Source organism: Gambusia affinis, linkage group LG12 (assembly GCF_019740435.1).
Source record: "Gambusia affinis linkage group LG12, SWU_Gaff_1.0, whole genome shotgun sequence".
NCBI classification, from domain to species: Eukaryota; Metazoa; Chordata; class Actinopteri; order Cyprinodontiformes; family Poeciliidae; genus Gambusia; species Gambusia affinis.
Window position 1 is genome coordinate 10,632,716 of NC_057879.1, and position 10,737 is coordinate 10,643,452.

The 10,737-nt window shown below is 35.8% G+C and overlaps 1 long non-coding RNA gene across 3 annotated transcripts; it reads left to right on the forward strand.

The window, feature by feature from the left end:
* Positions 1 to 6,268: 6,268 nt before the first annotated feature.
* Positions 6,269 to 8,532, forward strand: LOC122841171. 3 transcript variants are annotated; one of them, XR_006372347.1, is made up of 5 exons: positions 6,269 to 6,354; positions 7,024 to 7,142; positions 7,563 to 7,725; positions 7,913 to 8,111; positions 8,487 to 8,523. It is a non-coding gene; the product is annotated as an uncharacterized LOC122841171 (long non-coding RNA). The 3 variants fall into 3 exon arrangements; XR_006372346.1 differs by lacking the exon at positions 7,913 to 8,111 and having other exon boundaries at positions 8,487 to 8,532; XR_006372345.1 differs by lacking the exon at positions 8,487 to 8,523 and having other exon boundaries at positions 7,913 to 8,395.
* Positions 8,533 to 10,737: the final 2,205 nt, after the last annotated feature.

Sequence of the window (10,737 nt, forward strand, 5' to 3'; positions counted from 1 at the left end):
TTTCTTGTGTTGACTTTTAATTGTTCTGTTCTTTTGAGGCAGCATGTTTAGTTTAGTCTACAGCAATTGATCTGGAGAATATTGATTGGAAGAGAATCCCATGTCTCCAGAACCACTGTCTGAAACTCCTTGTAATTACCTTAGGGAACACGGGCAATGAAGGCAGAATAAGAGGAATAGCAATAATATGTGAGCAGATTATGAGGCCTAATTCTTGGCAGTGAAAAATACCGCTAGTTTCAAAGAGGAAAAGAGGGCTTCATTTGCCGTCATAGATAAAGCACCATTTTATTTTCCTGAATGAAAAAATGCACAGGTTTTGTTCATTGCTAAGTATTTAGTGTTTTAGTTACAGTGGACAAACTCAGTTTTGAGAATCAGATTGGCTTCAATACGACCAAACCAAGAAAAAAAAACACCAAACCTCATTCCATAAAATACAGTATTTGAATAATATTTAAACTTTTTCAAATTCCAACTACCTGTAATTAGGCTGCAAGTGATAATCTACCATCTCAATGCCCAAATGGAGAGCTCATCGTAAAAAAATATCAGTAAATTTGTTATTCCTTCTTGCATTATTCTGTCTCAACTACCCTTTAATGAGAAAACTTTGCATATCAAAACAATGAGATAAAGCAAATACATTCTCAGTGACAGCACTCTATAAAATAGGCAAATAAAGCCAGTCACCAATTCAAGCTGGGGGACTGAAGCTCCTCCAAGGTGGAGCTTTAAGTAAATAAGATGGACATGTGAACATTTTAAGAATATATTTTTATTGTCTCATATAATATTTGAATTTTTAGAGAAAATGAATTTAGGGGTTTTCATTGATACAAGGCAACAAAAAAAATCCCAGCTGACAAGAAAAAATATTTGAATTATGTTGTTATGCATTTGATGAAGCTGTGCAATAAAGTGTTACATTTTGGTTACATCAACTATTCTGCAGTGCCTGATAAGCAAGTATAATTTGTGTGTCATCCTGTTTCATATAGAACCCCTTAGTTTACATTATTGACTTACAGATTTATTCTGTATATGAATAGAGACTGGAAGACAAAACAATTTAAAGATTTGGAGTCCTTCCCATTAGTTGTTAAGCTGTTAGCAGAAGATCAGCCCAGCTGGTGTTCGTGTGGCCGTGTGTGTGTGTGTGTGTGTGTGTGCGTTGGTATATGTGATTTAGCAGGACATTTCGTCAGAATACACACCACACTAGAAGGACATTTTGAATTAGCAGGACAGGAGCGGTGTCCTGCTAAAACAGAGAAAAATCTAAAAACGTAGAAAGGTTTCTATTGGTCTATTAACCCCAAAAATGCAAAAAAAACGAGATGTCCGCTTAATACACATAAACCTGATTTTGTGTATAATCTGTGTATCACCACAGTGCCCCCTATGGCAGGTTTGTGTAATAGCAGGACCTCATGAATATTCACACAAGGTCTTAATCTGATTGGTTGTTTACCGGAAGGTCCTGCTAATTATTACAGTGTCCTTCTAATTCACGTCTTGCAATTTACACTGGGGATGAGTTGGCAATATGATTACTCTGTGCTATAAGATACAGAAATGAATATATATTTTGGTCAAATATTGTTTATTTAAAATATTATGACTAATAAATGTGTGACATAAGTGCATGGATTAAAAGAAATATAAACCATAAGAGAGCCATTTTTCACCAAACTATTTATACACTCCACTGCTAACATTTTGTTGATTCTGGCTTGCTCTGCATCCATAGAACCAGAACCAAGCATTTTGAAGCAGAATTTAGCTTCAATGCACCACAAATCTTGAATAAAGCTTGAAAACAGCTGAAACAATAAATTCCTTTAAATCAAGGCAAAAACACAACTATTTACAATTGTTTCTGAATCTTAATCAAAGGTACATGTATCATTATATTTGATGTATATGATTTTAATTTTGATTTTACTTTGAATTTAATTTCTTTGTTTTTCTTTCTTAAGGTGAATGCACACCATGTTCTAAATTATTATGCAAATTGGATTTAACTGTTATAAAGATTACAATTTTTGTTGTGCTATTAAATTTATAGATGGTATTGTGTGTCAGGGCTCTTTTAATCACTATAATTAATTTCGGATTAGTTTGTCTGGTGAGCTTAATTAAAGGAAATCTACTTAAGAAGGATGTTCCACATTATTAAGCAGGCCACAGCTTTCAAGCAATATGGGAAAGAGAAAGGATCTCTTTGCTGACCAAAATCATCAGATAGTGTAGTGCTATATGACAAGATATGAAAACATCAAATATTTTAACTGAAACTGAAGCATTATTGTACTGTGAAGAGATTTGTGGCTGATTTAGAACAAAGATGGGTTTGTATAGATAAAGGCAGAATGAGGAAGGTTTCTATTAGACAAATTCATCAAATTAAGAGAGCAGCTGTTAAAATGCCCTTGCATAGCAGCAAGCAGTTACTTGAAGCTGGAACCACAAGGTGAAGGGTCCTCCAGAGGCTTGCAGTGCATGAATCTACTATTTGGCAGCTCCTAACCAGAGCTCACAAGCAGAACTGGTCGCAGTGGGCCCAACTGTACATGAAGATTGATTTTCAAACAGATTAGTTCACTGATGACTGATGTGCAACCCTGGATAGTCCAGTTGTTCGCAGTAGTGGATTGATGATGGATGGCCACCAAATTCCAAAACAGCTGTGACATCAACAAGGAGGTAGTGGAGGCTGAAATCATGTGGAGAGAGCTGGTCAGCCCCTTCAGAGTCCCTGAAGGCTTGAAAATGACCTCAGCAAAGTATATGGACTTTCTGACTGATCACTTTCTTTCATGGTTCAGAAAGAAGAGCCATACCTTCCATACCAAAATCATCTCCATGCATGACAATGCATCATCTTATGCTGCAAGGCCACTGTGTATAGGCATGAAAGGGGAAAAACTCATGGTGAGGTCACCATCCTCCTCTGATCTCTGACCTCAACCCTACTGAGAACCTTTGGCGTTTCCTCAAACAGAAGATCTAAGGGTGGGATGCAGTTGATATCAAAACAGCAACTCTGGGAAGGTATTCTGACATCCTGCAATGAAATTCAAGCAGAAACTATCCACAAGCTCACAAGTTCAATGAATGCAAGAATTGTGATGGTGATATCAAAGAAGGGTCCTATGTGAACACGTAACTCAGTCTATTAAGAGGTTTTTGATTGAATTAGGTTTTGATTTTAGTACTTGTGATGCTGCACATTCAAATATTGATTAGTTCAGAGAACTGTTTGCAGTTCTTTATAATCCATAAAATGTTTAGAAAATCTGCTGTGCATATTAATTTGGAACAGTGCATTTTGAGTTTCTTTTTGAAAAAATACTGTTCTCCTTGGGAGCTTTGTTCAGTAAAATTTTATTTATACTGTAGTAGTTCTTGACTTGACAATCATACTGACCATCATTTCCATTGACCATTTAATACAATCTGAGAAGATATCAGTTACATAATAATTTGGAACACAGTGTATGTTACTTGTATGACTTCTTAGTTCTGTGTTTCTTTGATGTAAAGCACTTTCAACTGCCTTCCAGCTGAAATGTGCTATACAAATAAACTTGACTTGACAGCAGTTTTCAGATCTTGCCAAAGATTCTCTGTTGAATTTATGTCTAGACTTTGACCTTGCCACTCTAACATGAATGTTTTTTAAACCGTTCCATTGTAGATCTGGCTTAATGTTTAGGGTCATTGTCTTGCTGGAAAGTGAACCTCCGCCCCAGCCTCAAGTCGTTTGCAGACTCCGGCAGGTTTTCTTCCAAGATTGACCTGTATTTGGCTCAATCCATCTTACAATCAAGAATGAAGAAAAGAAATGTTTGTCAGTGGGGAAGGTGTGTTCAGAGTGATGTGCAGTGTCCATTCTCCACCACAAGTAATGCTTTGCGTTTTTGCCAAAAAGTTCAATTTTGGTCTCGTCTTATTGTTTTTGCTGTATCCCAACATGGCTTCTGGCAAATTGCAAATGGGACTTTTTTATGTTTAGGTGGATGGCCTTGTCTTGGTAGGTTCACAGCTGTGCCATTCTCTTTCCATTTCCAGATGATTCGTGGAACCTGTTTATAACCTAAGCCTGCTTTAAGCTTCTCCACAACTTTGTCCCTGAGTTGTCTGGTGTGTCCCTTGGACTTTGTGATGCTGTTTGCTTCCCAATATTCTCTTAACTAACCTTTGAGGCAGTCTTAGAGGAGTTGAACTTATACTGAGATTAGATTACACACAGGTGGACTATTTAGTCATTAGCAGTCATCAGGCAACTTCTGAAGGCAATTGGTCGCACTTAGGGAAAGGGGGCTGAAGATTTTGTACACTGCACTTTTCAGCTTTTATTTGCAGAAAATGTTTTGAATCATGTATAGTTTTGTTTCTACTCCACAACTATATGCCACTTTGTGTTTGTCTTTCCCATAAAATTCTGTAAAAATATGTTTGCGGTTGTAATGTCAGAAAATATGGAAAAGTTCAAGGGCTATGGATACTTTTGCAAACTACTGTACCTACAATAAGTAAGGCAAGTCCAATGAGAGAAACAAGGTCCAGCAATCAACAGCTATGCATTGACAGTTATCAAATACCATGCTGGAATGATAAGATGGAAAAGGGAGGAAACTCAGTCCACTGATATAAGAATTCAAATGCTGCTGATGATGAATGGAAAATTGTGCCTCAAGGTTGTAGCACATTGGAGTAGCCCTGTTCTTTCATTGAGAATTTAACTTTTTAAACTTTCATTCCTGCCTTTCTGGGGGAAATATAGCTTTTGTTTGGACAAAAGTTCCTTCTTGTTTTGGATACTGTGTATTTGGACTGATTTTTGTAAATATTTTTTATACTTTGCTATTTTGTTATGATGCATAATCATAACAACAGGGTGTTTTACAATAGCGAGCAAACAATACTACCAATGGACAAAAAGGCTTAGACTGAAACACAGCACAGAGGTGGTATTTATGGTGGCACACAAGCAGGTGCCTAGTACCGTAGCAATAGAGGCCAATCCACATTAGTGGATGACTTATTTTGGGCTGTCTAGCCCACAATAATAAATTTAGCTCTACATGGGATTGGGTGTCCATATGTTAGGTCATTATTTTATGACTTAGTGGTAGTGGAAGATTATTACATATTACAGGCTAGACCCAAGATGTTCAGTGTTTATTGTTGTGGTGTAAGTTTACAAAAGTTGGCAACTGTAGAGATTTACCATGGTGCTAAACATGGTGATTTAAAAGGAATAAATATTTTTCTGAGAAGAATTATGTCCACATATCATGTAAACAGATAACTCTTTGTTTTTGGAATCATTAGGGCCCAATCAGCCCCAATATTAAAGATGAATTAATAATGCATGCCATGCAAAAGGTTAAAAAGAGTGTGGAAGGTGTGGGCAACAGTAGTGCCTGTGGTCACTGAAACCCTTGGGGTAATGACCCCTAAACTGGAAGAGTGGCTCAAACAATACATCATCAGACCTCTTGATACAGAGAAGCACACCTTTGGGAACTGTTAATATACTGTGAAGACCACTCACACTCCAAGGCCTGTGGTAGAGGACCCAAGCTATTTTTAAATTTAATTTCCTTTTTAGGATCAATAAAGTATTTTTGAATTTGAAAGAAGGATAACCACTCATGGAGTAATACAGAATTACAAATATAAATATAAAAAGCATTTATTTAAAAATATTTAAAGTGCCAAAAATATTATGATTACTTATGTTACTGTTAGCACAAAACTTTAGATTGATATTTTGTCATTATCTCAATGTCACTACTCTGCATACATGCAGATTGTCTAGGTAGTCTAATTTGTCTGTAGGCAGGTACATAAGACAACCTTTTTCTGCTGGTGTTGTCTGCCATTAGACAACAGTTTTGTTTTTATGATTTAAAGTGTTTTGAACACTTTATATCATAAAGTGATCTAGTGTGTATATATATATATATATATGTGTGTGTGTTGAAATGTGCTATAGAAGTAAACTTAAATAATTGATTGAACAGAAATGATTAAAAGAAGTGACCTTCCTGATAAAAGATTAAACATTGCTGGTGAGAGATACCATCTTACTGTTGTTTCCTAATTAAAGAAAGATGTATGATAAACTATTTAACTTTGAAATATTGAATGAAAGTTACAAAATATAACTCAAATAAATTTGTTTTCTTGTTTCTGAAAAAAAGTCTGACCTTGTGTGCTTCAGAAACAAAATGGATTTCTCCTTTGTTGTACCCTCCTACTCTATCAACATGGTACAGTCCATCAAGGCCAGGTGCAAGCCATTAGTATTAATTGAACTTCTTTTGCGTGGAAGAAGAGGTAAGACTCATACAGAATCTCTTAAGACATTTAAGTACATATTGATTTGTAATTCTGAAGAATGTTGTAGGTTACTTGATGTTTGGATGCACCAAAGCGTCTGATTTGCTTCAGTTTAGCTAGTTATCACCAACCATCTTAGTCAGTGTACCAGAGTTTAAAGGGAAGGTGGCTCACTCCAGAATTAGACAAAACTGTATTTGGACATTTTCTGTGCATCAGTGAGTGATATTCTTTCACAGGCACAAATTATCCTTTGTAATAATCATTACTATTAAGATAATGTTTTAATATTTGAAGGTTTGAGAACCTGTCAATAGAAAGTCAATTATGTAATACTGTGTACTTCAGTACAGGTTTTTTGCATACAATAAAATCAAATCATATTGTGTACAGCAGAGGTGTCAAACTCAAGGTCTTGAGGGCTTGTATACAATAACTTTTAGATGTGTCTGTGATGCCACATGGCTGGATCAAATGAGGTGGTCATCAGCAGGTCATCAACTTGACTGCACTTAGATTAGCTAATTCAGTCATATAATTCAGGTGTTTTGGACCAGAGGAACATCTAAAAGTTGCAGTACACTGCCCCTCGATGCCTGGAGTTTGACACTCCTGATGTACAGCATCATGTTGTTACTCAACAACAAATTACTCTGATCTTTGCAGGAGATGTCAGCAACAAGGTCTCAGAGAGCAAAAGAAATCCCAAACATGATGCCAGCTATTATTCTCGTTGGGTGAAGATAAAGAGGGATTTGATGTAAAATACATCAATTCATTTAAAGGTGAGTTGTGACTTTTTTACGTACAGGATTCCAGAGTTTATTAAAGGATTGTTTTTGTTTACTTTTGTCTTGCTTTTTGACTTTTAAACTATTTTTATACTGCACATTAGCATAGATCATATATATATATATATATATATATATATATATATATATATATATATATATATATATATATATATATATATATATATATATGTATAAAGGAGGACTGTGTTTTGAAATTCCAAGTATAAAAGAATGAGTGACATTTAGAAGCACCACTCAGCTGAAAAAACAAATGTTCAAGTAACACAGAAAGACCTCAAATTAGATCAATTAACTGATTTTGAAAAAATTTTAATAATCTCATTTGCTACTATTTGAAAGATATGCATTGTTTAAAGTTTATTCAACCTTACTCATTATGTTTACCTGCAGGTCGGGGTGTGTTCAGCTGCCAGTGCTTTCAAAAAGGAGATTTCCTTATTGAGTGCAGAGGGGAAGTCATAAGTAGGAAGGAACAAGAAAACCGATTGAAAATTTACCATGATGCACTCCAGGCTTTTATGTTTGATTTCAAGTTCAATGGACAACAGCTTTGGTATGTGACTGTTTTAATGTTGTTTTTTATTTTATATTTAATCAAAGTGATGTAAACATTTTCAGCTTCATCAGTAAAAGTAGTTTTAGTTGGAGGAGGAATATTCTTCTGACATGCAAACACCAAATATGCAAAATCATTTCCCTTGCATGGTATAATTATTCTTATAGCATACTTAATATTTTAGTGTTGATGCTGCCAGAGAACATGGATCATTGGGGAGGCTGGTAAATGATGAAGAGATGAACACAAACAACAAAATGAAAGTTACAAGGGTGGATGGAAGACGTCATCTCTGTTTGTTTGCACTCAAAGATATTGGTCCAGGGGAAGAAATGACTTATAATTGTAGTGATTCTGACTGGCTATGGAGAAGAAGGGTACTAGTAAGTGTGAAAATACTATCACAAGTCATTCTACTAGCATTGAAAATATTTTTGAAGGAAATGTCAAGTTGTAGTACAGAGTTTCATTATAGTTGAAAACAAGAAGTGATTAGCAGAGTGCCTAAAAACCAGATTTTGGTGAAAGACTTAACCAGACCACTATTTCAACTTTTTCAGTGCTATCCAAAATGCTAGAAACTGTCATATGTAAATTAATATATTTTGACCTTATATTAATGAACATTTTATAGCAGGAGACATATTTTGCAGTGTCAATACATAAAATGTCTGTTTAACAATCAGCTGGACAGGTTCATTAAATAGGTGGATTTTATTTTTCTATGGACTCATTCAGTATACATCTCTTCATTTCAGATTTCCAAAGATGAATTGTGTCAGGCTGGTGATGTGGAAACATGCGATCCTGTTCAACCAACCCTCCAGAGGTAATTTTGGTGTCCAACGACCAACATATTATCTAAAACTAAGTCATTGAAATGATATTAAGTACTGTTCAAACACACAGGTATTGTCTAGTACTTGATATGTAAAGCTGCATTAAAAGGGAGGACAGAGGTTTGAAATTACAAGTACAAAAGAATGAAAGTTACATGTAGAAACGCCCATACACAGAGGTCCTGTGTAATACTCATCATGTAAGGTGCCAGAATAAGGAGGACATAGTTTTGAAAGAATGAAAGTGACATGTAGAAATGCCTATACACGCAGGTCCTGTGTAATACTCAAAATGTAAGGTCCCTGAATAAGGAGGACTGTTTTCTACATTGGAACAAACTCGCATTCAATGAGTGTTCTTTACATTTCAGATTTCCAAAGATGAATTGTGTCAGGCTGGTGATGTGGAAACATGCAGATCCTGTTCAACCAACCCTCCAGAGGTAATTTTGGTGTCCAACAACCAACATATTTTCTAAAACTAAGTCATTGAAATGTTATTAAGTACTGTTCAAACACACAGGTATTGTCTAGAACTTGATATGTAAAGCTGCATTAAAAGGGAGGACAGAGGTTTGAAATTACAAGTACAAAAGAATGAAAGTTACATGTAAAACGCCCATACACAAAGGTCCTGTGTAATACTCATCATGTAAGGTGCCAGAATAAGGAGGACATAGCTTTAAAATTACAAATACAGACGAATGAAAGTGACATGTAGAAACGCCTATACACACAGGTCCTGTGTAATACTCAAAATGTAAGGTCCCTGAATAAGGAGGACTGTTTTCTACATTGGGAACAAACTCACATTCAATGAGTGTTCTTTACATTTCAGATTTCCAAAGATGAATTGTGTCAGGCTGGTGATGTGGAAACATGCGGATCCTGTTCAACCAACCCTCCAGAGGTAATTTTGGTGTCCAACAACCAACATATTTTCTAAAACTAAGTCATTGAAATGTTATTAAGTACTGTTCAAACACACAGGTATTGTCTAGAACTTGATATGTAAAGCTGCATTAAAAGGGAGGACAGAGGTTTGAAATTACAAGTACAAAAGAATGAAAGTTACATGTAAAAACGCCCATACACAAAGGTCCTGTGTAATACTCATCATGTAAGGTGCCAGAATAAGGAGGACATAGTTTTGAAAGAATGAAAGTGACATGTAGAAACGCCAATACACGCAGGTCCTGTGTAATACTCAAAATGTAAGGTCCCTGAATAAGGAGGACTGTTTTCTACATTGGGAACAAACTTGGATTCAATGAGTGTTCTTTACATTTCAGATTTCCAAAGATGAATTGTGTCAGGCTGGTGATGTGGAAACATGCGGATCCTGTTCAACCAACCCTCCAGAGGTAATTTTGGTGTCCAACGACCAACATATTTTCTAAAACTAAGTCATTGAAATGTTATTAAGTACTGTTCAAACACACAGGTATTGTCTAGAACTTGATATGTAAAGCTGCATTAAAAGGGAGGACAGAGGTTTGAAATTACAAGTACAAAAGAATGAAAGTTACATGTAAAAACGCCCATACACAAAGGTCCTGTGTAATACTCATCATGTAAGGTGCCAGAATAAGGAGGACATAGTTTTTAAAGAATGAAAGTGACATGTAGAAACGCCTATACACGCAGGTCCTGTGTAATACTCAAAATGTAAGGTCCCTGAATAAGGAGGACTGTTTTCTACATTGGGAACAAACTCGCATTCAATGAGTGTTCTTTACATTTCAGATTTCCAAAAGGAACCGTATCAGGCTGGTGACGTGGATGCATGGGGATCCTTTAACCAACCCTCCTGAGGTACTATTGGTCTCCAAAGACCAACTTATTTTCTAAATGAAGTCATTAAAATGGTATTAACTACTGTTCAAACAAACAGGTCTTGTGTAATATTCATCATGTAAGATGCAGGTATATAGAGGACTGAGTTTTGAAGTTACAAAAAAAACGAAAGTTACATGTAGAAGTGCACAGACACACAGGTCTTGTGTAATATTCAACATGTAATGTGCAGGAATATGGAGAACTGTTTTCTACATTGGGAAGAGACTCACCTTAAGCGAGTGTTCTTTACTTTTCAGTTGATTAACCCCATATTTTTTATATGTTCTTTTCAGCACAAAGTAAACACAGATGGTAAGGGGAAAGAGCTCAA